Source organism: Sander lucioperca, chromosome 10, assembly GCF_008315115.2.
Source record: "Sander lucioperca isolate FBNREF2018 chromosome 10, SLUC_FBN_1.2, whole genome shotgun sequence".
In the NCBI taxonomy this organism is placed as follows: domain Eukaryota; kingdom Metazoa; phylum Chordata; class Actinopteri; order Perciformes; family Percidae; genus Sander; species Sander lucioperca.
In genome coordinates this window covers 12,340,351-12,354,866 of record NC_050182.1, presented here as the reverse complement: position 1 = coordinate 12,354,866, position 14,516 = coordinate 12,340,351, and the positions used below count along the sequence as shown (strand labels likewise).

At 38.1% G+C, this 14,516-nt stretch overlaps 1 protein-coding gene across 7 annotated transcripts in view; it reads right to left on the bottom strand.

The window, feature by feature from the left end:
• LOC116035989 (thrombospondin type-1 domain-containing protein 7A) overlaps positions 1 to 14,516 on the bottom strand; it is a 156,269-nt gene that overhangs the window by 102,175 nt on the left and 39,578 nt on the right. The gene's annotated exons all lie outside the window — the stretch shown is intronic.

Sequence of the window (14,516 nt, the reverse complement as noted above, 5' to 3'; positions counted from 1 at the left end):
TTTTAAAATAAAACAAGACCTCATTGCACAGGCAGTGACTTGATTTGAAATTACATTAGTAACACTCAAGGATTCCATTTGAAAGCTCTTGTGCGCCTTTAAAACAGAAATCCACATTATGCACGCATCAATTAGTCAAACACTTCAAACCTCAAAACTTCTAATTTAAAGGGAAGACTGAGACAGTTTACTCGAGCTTGACAACTGTGGAAAAGCCTATAATGCATATTCAAGGATGACACAATAAATTCAGAGACTTCTCTAATGTGGTCCTTGATGTAAATGTGTTGAAAAGCCGTTGGCAGCCCACAGCAGAGCATGTGTGAGTGCAAAAACTATGTCATATTCAATAAAACAATATGTCACCTTGTTTTGTGCTACATTTGGGTCAATTATTGGTGCATGGTAGAAACAGTCTGAGTGCTACAGGGGTGGAGAGCGATGATTAGGTAATGCAAATACAATGTGCAACAGTGGAGATTATTGGTGATCAAAGGAAAGTGTCTGAAAGCCAATTTACAGGGGCCGAGAGTAATTTGTCGCATTTATCAAACTCTATTGGCAACCAGCAAGAATTGCCACAAACATCAATAAAACTTATTTGTCTATACACAAGTCTCTGGCAAAGCCTCCCCTTATCCTCTCTTACTAATGGCAGTAGAGATCCAGTAAACAGTCCTACAACAGGACTGGGGGTAGAGGTTATAATACATAAAATACATTTGTTTTAATTAGAAAATTACTAGCAATGCTTCAAGAATAGGGCTTCTTACAGTAGCCTTAAATGACAAGGCTGGAACTGTTTTTCTGTTTTTTGTTTTTTTTTTACAGTCAACAAAACCTGTGAAAAGAACAAAACCAACAATTAATTGATCATACTAACAAGTAACAAGTTGTATTTTGTGTGTGTGTGTGTGTGTGTGTGTGTGTGTGTGTGTGTGTGTGTGCGCGCGCGCGTGCGCAGCCAAAGTCTATTGTAGCTTATTTTTCTGTGTCATAGAGCTCTATTGTTGTCCAAAAATACATTAAAAGTACATCAGTGAGCCACACTGTTGCACTGGGTGACATGTTTCTACTGCACCAAATCTATAATAATCTGCTGCTGAAAGTAGTCCACAACAGATGCACTATGTACTCCTGTTTTGTAAGATTTGCTAAAAACTACAGTGCACAGCTTTGTTTTTAGGAAATTACAGAGCCTTTTTATACATTGAAACATATTTTGTTATTAAATAATGACATCTTCATCATAGATCAATGGGTTCCTACATCATAAAGTATCAAGAAATTAACTAAAACATGTGTTTTGGTCTTTTACTTGAATTTGCTTACAATTATAATAATATAATATGATATGGAGTAACACCAGCATTATCCTTCAACAGCTGAAATGTTTTGGTTGCTTGTTCATAACATGCTCCTCATGTATTGTTATATTCATCAACAAACAAACAAATTGTGTTTATTTATTACTCCTTAGGTATACCTCTCTGGTATTAAAAACTAGACAGCTCGAAAACATATCTGCTCTGCTCACTTGGTTAAAAAACAAACTTGCTAGGTGCTATTAATTTAACTCTCAGGAACACTTCACTTTCATTTTCTATTTTTCCTCTGTATTGCACATTTTTAATTTCTTTAGTTTTCTATGCTGTTTAATTTTGTCTTACTTTTGCACTATTTAGAATGTATTTATTGTATTGTATATATTACTTATCTTTTTTATTGTATTTATTACTTATCTTTTATCTTTATACTTGTACCTGTACTTTTTGCACCGTGGGTCGAAGAGAAACGACGATTCCTTTGTATGTCTGGCACATATTGCGGAATTGGAAATAAAGTTGACTCGGCTAATATAACATTGTGATAGAAACAAACAGTTGACACGCACTATTTCATCACGTTAGCCTGTATGGAGTCAAATAGAGAGTGCAGGGCCTAATTTTGTGTTTCTCCATGAAGAAAACTTGCTGCTAGCTGACACCATGAAAAACTGTCTTAACCCAGTCATCCCAACTCAGCTGGTACTAAAACAAACTAATTACTGTAAAGCAGGGTGCCTGGGCTTTCACTGTGTTATCCAAAGGCTATTGATTCTAGGAGAAGAAATCAAACTAATTAGGCAGCTTCATTTTTCACCTCACTTTAGCCTCTTAGGTAACTGATTATATTAGCATGTGGCCCGGGGCTGATTGGACCTTTGTGGGCAACGGGTAGTCAGTGTGTGAGGGCAGCTTTTGTTGACCCACGTCCATGCAGAGTTAAAAATCATGTCTGGCAGAAAATCAGAAGCACATCTCCGGCATGATTGCCTCTGATGAGGCTGCTTGTTGCCTCTTTTCTCTGATTTCAGCTGCTGATACTGTACAGCTGACAGGATCTTCAGTCAGTCAACAAGACGCTGCATTCACAAGAGACTCAAAGCATATTCTAAATGGTTGGTTTACTACTCAGTGTATCAACACACTCGATCAATTTCCAATCATCAAGTGTTTTCTAGTTTTGCTGGGCATCTACAGTATAGTTCCAGATCATGCTGCTGCTGCTACTTTTTAGACACTGGTATTAAGACTTAGAGGGTAAAAATACATTAGTATTCCCCAGACGAATCCTCTCCGGTGTTTGTCTGAATCCATAGAATCTACGTGAGGTTTATTTTAAATCCAATAATAGAAAAGAAGGTGACTTGGAAGTTTTGCCTTCACAATACAAACTGATAACGACAGTGAACGTTATCTAGAGTGCGGATATTGAGTTTTGAGGCAGAGAGAGAAAATGCAGCTGAGAAATTGCTCATCCAAAATCTAAAATGCAGCAGAATCAAGACAGGTTCCTCCGGTACCAAAATAAAACACCTCTCACATAAATCTAATCCCTCCCAGATAGAAGTTATCTTTTCCCAAGACCATTCTCTGGCACAGCTCTCACACTCAACACTCCTACCGCTCAGGATGTTATAGGCATCCTTGTCCAGCCTTCCACATGGGCACACCAGACTGCCCGGCTTTGGCTGCCACCCGGGCTGCCACCCGGGCCACAGTCACTATATATATATATATATATATATATATATATATATATATATATATATATATATATATTATGCTGTTTCTAATATTCTATATGACATGTTTTGTTTTGTCAGATCTTTGCAGATGTATAGCAGCATGTTCTGCCACACTTTGAATCTTGGTCTTTCTGCTCCAAATGTAAATCAATGCGTAGCTCTAGTAGCCTACAGCTAACTTTTCAATATTGCATGCAGTCTGACAGCATCATTTGACATTCTGAAAACAAACTGTGTTTCACCTCCATTTATCACGTTTAGCAGAAAGTATTCACCGAATTATCAATAACAGTCACTCTACTGTGCATCAGTTCTCTTCAAAGAAATGTTTAATAATAATATTTTGATTTGAAAAAAATGTAATGTCATTGAGAGTTGACTTGATGATCCAGTTCCACTATTAGGCCAGTACTTAAATTGTATTTATGTTATTTTGTGGTAAAAATCAAATCTACATAGAAGACAAATGAACACATATGAAGTCAGAGTATCCAAACATATAGACTACTTTCATAGAGCTGCCATCTAACTGTAAATGTAGTTTTATCATTTGGCAACAAAAATATCCTTTCCGTGACTTATTTTAGCTGATAGTGAATTTACTGATAACATCTGGAGACTTCACATTCTTGTCAGATTTAATGTAAAACAGGCATCACGTTTGCATCAATGCATCTCGATCAAAAGTAATTGACTCAAGCAATCATTACTTAATCAAATAAATGCTGTATGGATAAACACACAAAAATCGCAATAGCATTTATGTAATCTTTCAGAAAGTAGTGCATTCATTTTAAACTGATGACGTGTCCACAATGTTCGCTTCATTCACCTTTTCATCCAACCATCTAGGTCTAATTAAAAACATGCCATACTTGATTCTCCAGTCTTTTTCTTAACTGTTTTTCCAGAAGAAGAAAAAAAATTGGTAGAATGACATAGCATGACATGTAATAACTCTTACAATACATCTGAACTGGATAGTCTTAAAACTGAGTACCAAGAACTCTAAATACAGTAAATCTTTGCATGTTGGAAACGTGTTAGAGTTGCTGAAAGTTTGTGCTCAGCCCAATACCTAATTTATATAATATTTGCTTCAAAAAGTTCATGCATGTCTGGAGCAGTGACCTCTGTCAGTGAACTTGTGTTTGAGCTGTCTTTGCTGTCACCATAGCATAGTACGAGATGAGCAGTAGTGAAAAAAATAAGAGGATAGAGGCCAGTGCAAATGTGACTGAGGAGGAAAATGTGCTGACAACATAATACAGTATAAAACAGGAAAATGATTAATTTAGGAAGTTATAGCGATGCTAAATAAATGTGCTTACAAGTACAGTATACTTTAAACTAATCAATTGTTAATGAATCATAAACAAACTTCCACATGGCATTATTAATTGTGATTTAAAATTGTAAATATAAATATTGTCCTCTTATTGTAGAACCCAATGGCCAAGCCACAATGTAATGTATGTTTGTGATCATATACAGTATATTCTTAGTCTACTACTTATTTATTACTGTGTTCATATTGCTTAGGTTTCTTTTTATTATGACTTAATTCATGTTTTACTATGTTGTCTTGTCATATTATGTGTCACCTCCAGGGGAAGTGCAACTGAAATGTCGTTGTTATATGCAATGACAATAAAGGCATTTGATTTTATTCTATTCTATACTTCTAGTTTTACTTTGTTTAATGAGCTAACTTAACTGCAACCAACCACAGTAGGAACATTTCTTTCTTTTAAAAGTGCTCAGTCACTTGCGCATGCAGTAAAACCAGGGAACCATAAGGTGCTAATGATGATTCTTAAAACCCTTGAAAAGTCACCAAAGAGAAAAGGAAAGTTCCGCAGGCACTTTTAGCTAACTTAATAATAAAAATAAGCTATTCTTTGTTTTACTTGGGGCCCCCATGGAGCCCTCAACACGTCTCCTGGGAGTCCCCAGGCTCAACACTTTGAACAATATACGTGGAGTGTGATAGCCTCACTGTCGGGGTGAGAGCCTGATCTCTGACTGGGCCTTGAGTGTCTATTTAATGAACAGCTTCTTTGTCCCTGCAGGGTCAGCTTCACTAATGAATGGGTCACTGTGTCGCTCTGTCTCTCTCTGCTTCTGTTTGTTTATTACTTCTCAGATCCACAGCATCTCATACTGAAAAACAGGACCTTTCTCTCGGCTGGGTCAGGGTTCATTGCAGGATCATCTCGGCTGTCTCGCTGGCACTTCGCTGCGATCCTATAGCCAGTAGATGTGTCTTGACTCCAAATCAGTCTTTTGTGGAAAACGGTCTCATAAAATACATGCTGGTTTGGCTCATCGGTAAAATGAAGTTTTCGAAAAGCACTGCAAGGTCAGCGCACTGTTAAGAAAAGTGCATAAAGCCCTTTCACCCTTAGTGGGAAACTTAGCTGAACATTGTCAAAAGTCCCACAGTACAATATGTAGTCAGAGTGTTTCTACAGTAACAAGGAGCAGCAGTCTGAAGGGTAAAAGTGAGTTAATGTATATATTGTGTAAGCCTCGGGTCTCTAAGGATTCGATCGCCCACACAGTTCCAGTTAGGAGAATGGGTTCAGACCACTTGTCAGATTAAATCAAAGCTTAGAAAGAAGATTTTACACAGGTTTGATTTTACGGATGCCTATATATATTTTATTGATATGACTGCTCACAAACTAACCTCCTTTTAGGGTTTTGATAGTATTTTCAGGTTTGTAAAAGCCTGAAAGAATCACCTAAAATGCTCTAGTGAAGCTTACTTACATGATTAAAAGAATGTGAATGGTGCTTTAAATCTCAAGCAATCGTGCATGGAAATTCATCCGTCAGTTCCATAGCAACATTGCAAGCTTTCAGTTTCATTATGTAACCTTTTATTAGTTCTAAAACCCAACCGCAGTGTTTTCAAACTAGTGTGCTGAGCACTCTGTAGCTTCACAGTTTAGACAAAATTAATCATATGAACTACAATGCGATAATTGCACATTTGCATAGCCTTTGGGAGAACTAAGCATTACCACATTGAACTTGTCATGTTGAGTCACATTAAGCTCAGCAGAGTATTTTGTTAGCCGAGAGCTAAAAAACAAATCTGGTGTGTATGGCAACGGCCAACAGTGCTTTGTTTTTGTGTTTAAAGAGCACTGCCAGCTTTAAATACTGTTCGCAGAAAGAAAATGTGGCCAATTACATCATGCTTTTCCTTTTGGAGCACAGGCAAAAGACCACTATTTAGCACCAGATGGACATTAGCCTTTTGGGCTTAGGCCACAGTGTGCATCAGGGGTTAGCATGGAAAAGAGCAAAGGAGAAAAAGGAAAAAGACCAGAGGCTCATACTTAACATCTGACGGAACACTTTGAGCAGCTTAGCATTCACAGATGATTGTTAACCCTGGCATTCATTCAGTGTGATCAGTGCCCAGGGCTGCGCAGCACTAAGCCACATTGAAGGCTCTGCGCTCACACTTGTTCAAAATGTTATTAGCTGTAATAATAGGATTGTGCTTGCATGGCTTGAAGGAGCCTCTTTGACGATTCTTTATTCATCAGGTCCAGCACGAGGCAGACCTTTCAACAAGTCACGCAGTGTTACATAGTCTTCTCCGTTTCTATAAGATCTCTCAGTTTACTCCATATTACGACCTCATAATAACTCATAACTGAATGTAGCAAGTTTGTCTTTTTTAAAGTGCATGGATCTTTTAATTAAAACATTGAATATTATGAAAATGAAGGTAATTTAATAGAACTGGCTTAGTGTATACATAATCAGCCATCATATTGATCTTGATATAGTCTTGCATTGCCAGACCTTCCTCGACAGCGCTACGGAGGAGGGTCTAGCTAGTCCACACATTCTGGGTAGGAGAAAAACGTGCTCTGGTTTATTGGCATTGCTTTAAACCAATCACAATTGTCTTGGGCGGCGCTAAGCGCCGTGCGGAGCCAGGGTGCCTCTGCAAAATAGCCTCGGGAAGGAACTTGTTTTGGAGGAACATGTGTACGTTCAAAAGTTGTTTTAGTCGTGCTACAGAAAACTCAGATTGGACAGATAGTCTAGCTAGCTGTCTGGATTTACCCTGCAGAGATCTGAGGAGCAGTTAACCATAGTCTTTATAAATCAGCCAGAGTCTGAAACTAATAAAAAGCTACATCTTCAATCCAGCTACAGCTAAATGATGCTTGGCTAGAACTCTGTGCTTCAGTCAGAATTTGCACATATTTCAGCTTTAAATTAAGGGGCAGGTTCACATTGTTTCATGTCTGTCTTAAAACAATACTCACATGTCCATATGTACATATAGAGTTATTGGTTTCTGTAATCATTCCTCCTGTCTGGCTGTGAAGAGATGCCTTTCTTATGCTATTCCAATGTAAGGGATGGGAGTTAAAATCCACATCCACAGTTTGAGGCTTCAGCAGTCAAATTAAGTGGGCATCTTCAGCAGTTACAGACGTTTTAGTACATAATTCACATTCAGGTGAAGATAAGCAGCAGCAAGCTGATCCAGAAAAGACATGACAAGCAAGCAGAAGAAGCCAAAAGTGAGCAACAGAAACTGGGAGACTAGCTTGTTGTTCTGTTGTTAACAGATAGGCTCTGTTTTTTTCCTTTCTGTCGTGCTCATGAACACCCCCAGAGAATGAAGGAGTGACAAGACAAATGAGAGAAAACGTGCTCCGATCCTAACGACGCCCACATGTTCGACAGGGACGGTATCGCTGTTGGCAACATCAAATAAATATTTCAAAATCTTTGAGTGAAAGGGTCAGGGCCAGAGACAAAGGCCTGCAGGCTGTAACACTGCTCCTCCGTTTGTCACCACTAACAACAGCAACAAGAAAGTGTATGATTTCAAATGATGCTTCCCAGTTTAAACTGTCAGTGTCTGACACACACAGATTCCCAAAAGTCAAAAGCACCTGTGTAGAAAAAAATACCAAGACCGTCATATACTGTAAAACTTAAAAGCAAATTAATAATTTTCCACTACAACTTTAATGACAATCTACATGCAAACAGGTATCGAGTGCAACAGTTAAAAGAGCATGATAACAATGAGAATACGCCGCATCATTGCACATTCATGGTCCAGTTAAGATGCCTGATTTCCCTCTAAAACAAACCGGGTAACCTTGACATTCCTGAGAACAAACACAACAACTATAATCATTTTGGAGACATCAGTCTTCCAACTTATGGATGTGTCTTCTAATCTTTTGCCCTACTTTACAGATTCAGAAGAGGCTACAGCCATAGTACTTCATCGTCCATACTGTCCTAGTGTTATTAATATGAGTAACAGACTGTCATGGCTCCCAGTCGAGCTAACCTTGGCGCCACACTCTAAGAAATATCCGTGTATTTACAGTTGTATGACTGTATAATTTAACAGAAAATGTCCACAGGAGGTGATTCACTATTGGATTATTGATTATTTACATTTCAAATTTCAGCAGTGACTAATTGTGTGGGAAAATTAACAATGTGTATGTTGGCTGTATAGTAGTTTAAAATGTTGTTTGGGTTGGTCATGTGTTACACATGTATATTTGGGATGTCACTAATGCTAGCTAATGTAGTGAGCTATATTCACAACACCATTATCGTAAATTATTAACCAGCACTTGGATTAGTGACCGTCAAAAAGGGTTTAAAAAGTAAAAAAAAAAAAAAAAGTGTGAAAAGTGTTAAAAAAAAAGCTTTAAATTAATTAAAGAACAGATTTCATTTCAGAAGTTTACTAACTGAGCAGCATTGTATGAGAGAATTTTAAAGAAACAGAAAATGTTCTGTATTTTTACTGTAACTACAAACTAAATTTCTGTTTTTAATTACGGGACAAAGTCGGGGTAATGTTATTTTACGGATTTATGTGTATTATGTGTATGTACGGAGTGCAGCTTGCTAGTGTTCAAGAGGAAGGCTTTATTTTCAGGTATACTTTGTCACCCCCTTTTGAAGTTTAAGAAAGGACTGTAAAGTACATTTTAAGAAGACGACTGCTTCAAACGAAGAAGAAAAGGTGATGTGGCTTGATGCAGACGTTATTGGTTGTGTCCAGCTGCTGAAGATCAAACCTGCAGCCTGGTGTTTGACCCACAGCGCTGTCTCACACATCCCCACCTGACCGTGATGGATTGAGCCGCCCATCTCTACTTTTCTCTAGTTTTTCTATTTTTCCCCGAGATGAGCAGTTTAGGTTCATTACTGTGAAGCAAATGTACAAGGTGATGGATCAATCAATCCATCAATCATTATCACCCGCTGAGCTGAATCAGACAGATGATGACAAATCGTGTTAAACAGCGTTAATAATTGCCTCATTAAATACATGGCCCCTGCTGTGGATAAAAATAACTTTATCTGCAAACGGGGGCACAGAAATGTTTGACAAACATTACTGTACACGTCCCCTCTCAGGTAACATTGCTTAATTCTCCAAGGCTCAAAACCAACTTTGTAAAACACAGAGTTATTTACGTACATACAGTAACCTCTGCAGAGTGAGAAAAATGAGAACAATGTGTACTCATATGTTTAAGAAAACAAAATGCATGAAGCAGGGTGTTATGACTAAATACATGTAATTCTTCTGATATCAATATAAAATATACATGTGGTAATATTTTTGTATAATATATCATTGTATTGATATATCAAGATGTGGCAAAATGTGTGGAGAATCACATTGATGTTCATTGCAATGCAAGTGTGTTTCACTGTAATGCTTCACATCAGATGTCAAAACGTATATAATACAAAACCTTTAATAACTCACTGTGTAACGTGTTTAGTTGTTCATTATCAAAATCTGTGTTGCCCGTTCACAAACTTGTCCTTTTTCATGAATATTTACCACCACCATCAATTCCAAGTATTCCTTTTGGCTTGACATTTTACATTTGCTTTTGCATGAACTAGGGTAGACGCTCCATATTCATGCGCCATCTTGAAATACGTTAGCCGGTAAGGGACATACAGGACATACTGCTCCACCTTTCGCGTTTTCTCTGTCACATGATAAACTCACAGGTGCTGCTAATGCTGCTAATGGGTATCGTCGCTTCCCGGCCAACGCAAGTTTGAAGAAGGAAACATGGAGGACCACACGTATTCAAAATCCAAATTTCAGGAACAGGAGTCTTCTTCTTAGCCCAGAAAAAGAAAGAGGATATTGAAAAGAGCAAGAGACCGGCTTTTTGAAGCGTGAAGGCTACCGTAGCTGTAATACGTACTTTGAACTGTGTGGCGCGAGAGAGTTGATTGCGATATATGATCTCAACGCTAGATGGGAGAAATTCCTACACATTGGACACATTGCACATTTAGAGCTGCAACAAGTGGTTGATTAAGCCTTTAGTCAACTATTTCTTTAAGTCATTTTTCAAGCAAAACAAAGAAGAAAATTTAAATATTCTGGGGTTTTGGACTGCTGTTTAAAAACAAAATATTTGATGATGTCACCTTGCACTCTAGGACATTGAGATGGGAATCTTGCAACTTTTGTGATGTTTTACACACAAAATGATTAATCAATAATCAAGAAAAATAATGGAAGAGTGATAATGTAAGTGATAATAAAAATAATCGTTAGTTGCAGCTCTATTAGAATTGGAATTTTGTAAAACAATAACACAAATGGATCCTGTCACTTTCGATAATATATAATTTATATACTTAATCATTTTAATTTTATAATTTATACTCTTTATTAATCCCCAATGGGGAAATTACAATTTACACTCTGTTGTTATTACACACGGCACACAGGCCTGAAATACACACACACACACACACACACACACACACACACACACACACACACACACACACATGCTCAGGTCCTTTTACATGCACTAATGGAGAGATGTCAGAGTGAGTGGGCTACGACTGCTGAACAGGCGCCCTGAGCGGTTTGGGGGGGTTTGGTGCCTTGCTCAAGGGCACCTTGGCAGTGCCCAGGAGGTGAACTGGCACCTCTTCAGCTACCAGTCCACCTCCGTATTTCGGTCCGTACGGGGACTTTAACCAGCGACCCTCCGGTTCCCAACACAACTCCCTACGGACTGAGCTACTGCCACCCCCCATATGTAGATGGCAACTACAGTGTGTTTAATACGGGTGGTAATAGTTAATAAAACGCCAATTCAATGGCATCAGATGTGTTACACACCCATACACATCGACCTCCACACCTTTACCTTCTACCTCTCTCCATAAAAGATACACCATCTCCTGCAGTGGCACCAAACATTGGCATTACGTTCTGAGGTGTAGAATCATCCAATATGTTGCATTATTATTATTTTTCCAGTTTTGATTTTTGTTTCGCTGTATTTTATTTAGGTTTTGACAATTATTTTATAAGCTTGTGGAGAATAACGTGATTTACTGTGTGGACATCAGGAAGATCAGCAACCACTCATGTGGAGATTAATGGGAATGCAAATAAACTAAACAGTAGTAAATATACAGGCAGCTTCCCATGCTGTGCTGCTGTACTCAACATGCAAAGTTTGTTCAAAGAAAATGTCTAACCTTCCTGAACAGAAACAGTGCTGGTGTTTGTCAAGATAGCCAGTCTCACTAATGAGGGAGCATTATTTTCTTCTAAAAGTGCCTGGTGAGAAATTAGTGATGATATATTATGACAGGGAGCATGACTGGCATGAGCTTTCTTGTTCTATTTGGCGTAAATGTCTGAATCCTGGACTGAAAACAAATTGCTCTCTTAGCACAATTCAAACTGTTGATGCTTAAAAAGGCATGAAATCAAGAGAGAGGATCTTGGTTAGACAAATTAGTGGCATGATGTCTTTTTTTTCATCATTTAAATGTTTGATAAAAACAGAGGCTGGTAAAAAAATAAAAAAAAAACAAGTCTCCAAAATACTCTTTAAGGCTGTGGCAGGGAAAAATACCTCTGCATTTTAGGTAGAGACCCCAAAGAGAAAACAGAACAGTGGCCATAACCATCACTGTCAAAGTAAAAAATAAATGTGTGTGCACTGCGGCGAACTGTTTTATCTTTATTTACCAAGAAATGAAAGCTCATGTTCTGCAGTGAGGCGATACAAACATTCAAATCACACGTAGACCCAAGAGCTGTCCAGTACAACCTCCTACAATACTGTGCACTGAGCTGCTTCACACGTCTGCTTTGTGTTGACTGATTGACTCAAATCTGAGCTGACAGGCCCATGGAAGTCTCACCCTAAAGGGGCGTGGTAGTTTGGCAAAGGTTATGAGGGCAAGGGGGAGGGGTGGAGGGAGTTTCAGTGCCACACAGAGAGTGTCAGAGGCTTAGTGATTCTGACCTGTGGATGAAAGCCTTGGGTCTGTGAGATGCTGTACTGGCTGGCAGGTTTTACAACAGCAGCAGTGACACAAACTGTTCAAGGCATTTTACTGTTACTTGTTTTCCCAGAGGATGGTATTCTTCTCGTCAGGGTGTGGTATTTCATCTCCATCTCACAAACATACAATATGTATAAGACTGGTTGCAGTTATTCGAGGACAGATACAACAACAACAAAGGCGTGATGACACGTTGTGGCACTGTGCTTAAACTCGGTGTCAGCCAGGCAGCCTCCCTGAACCACACTTCCAATTTGACATCCGTTTTTTTTTTTTTTTGCAGTTTACGATATCTTGTCTAACCCTGGTGTGCAGGGGGTGGACACAATATCATGAACACCTGTGCTATGTAATGGAATCCAAAACAGTAGGGGAGGCATTGATTCAAATATATGGCCATTTTGTAGGGTATTTGTTTGTGATGTGGGACTGAATTCTTTTAAGAAAAACATTGATATGACCGGTGATTCCAAACTTTTGAACTGCAGGATATATGGAGCAGTTTTACTAAAGTCCCAGTATAGCCTGCTAGCTGGTTTCTAACCTGTTGCCGACTCACACTGTTGTGGAAAGAGAGCAGCCGAAATGAGACAGTCTCCTCCATCAATTTGAAGCCGTGCAGCCGACTGCATTTATTTAAGTCTGTGTTCATATCTCAATAATTTTGTAGCTTGTCTTTTTTTATGTTTACTTATCACTTAATATTGGAGCTGTATTCGAATGTATGCATTATTGCTAGCACTGCTTTCACCAGTGAAAGGTAAAAGTTGGAGGCTTTAATTACAAGAAGTAATTAAAGGAAGAAGTATTAAGATCTTGAATTTAAGTAAGATTAGCAATATCGCAATGTAGAAATACTCTGTTATAAGTAAAAGTCATGCTTGCTCATTTTTTTCTAAGTAAAAAGTACAAAAGTATTAGCATCAAAATACACTCAACGTACTCATTATGCAGACTGGCTCATTTCAGAATTACTACTTTATATACAGTACTTAATCTGCTGGTTTGCTCGTGAATTTCCCTCCAGGGATCAACAACGTTTTATCTCATCTATAATATTGTATCATTTATTTGTTCATCATATTTTGTATTATTAATCTAAAGCTGCAAATGAACTTGTAACTACAAGTTATCAAATAAATGTAGCGGAGTACAAAGTACAATATTTGCCTCTGATTGTAGTGAAGTAGAAGTATAGAGTAGCAGAAAATGCTCAACTAAAGTACCTCAAAATTGTACTTAAGTACAGTACTTGAGTAAAAGTACTTAGTTACTTCCCACCACGGGTTTTAAATACTGCAGGGAGGGATAGTACAAGACAAAACAGCCGCAGTGAGTTGATTAAACGAAGAGCGGCGGTTTGTGCGAGTCTCGCCATAGAAAAAAAAAAAAGTATAGTGTTGTACCAGCAGTGCTTGAAATAATAGGCTTGGAAAAAATGATCATCAAGTTGCACTCTAAACATAAATTGAACAAACGTATTTTCTCACTTACCTCGAGTAGTATCTAGCCATACAAATATTTTCAGTGTATATCTGTCTCTCTAGATTTTTTTGCTTTTATCCCAATACAAAGGATGTGGAAGGAGTTTCTCAAAGGTTTGAAAAGATACATTTGAAAAATTCAACAGAAAAGTGTCTTTCCAGACACAATACTGTACTTGTTTACTCTGGATATTCCTAGACCTCACTGTCAACAGATTTCACTGGAACTACTTTCAGAGTCTCTATGAGAACTGCTGACAGAGTACCAAGGACACTCTTTCTGGAAAGAGACATTGTTGTTGAATTTTTTAAATGCAATTTTTCAATTCACGTACCTCTATTGGGATGGAATATTAACAGCATGCCTCGAAACGTAGTTAAATAAAACCAAAACTGTTTGAATGAATGAATGTAGAAAATGTAATTTTTTGTAATCTGGGTGAGATGACCCAACTTACTATAGTATGCTGCAGGGTTACTGAATTATACTCAGCTGGTGTTTATTTAAGATTCCCTATAATGCGTATCTAAATGTTCTCATCTGCGGTAACAAATCCCTTTCTGAGAGTAATATCCAGCAATGTGCA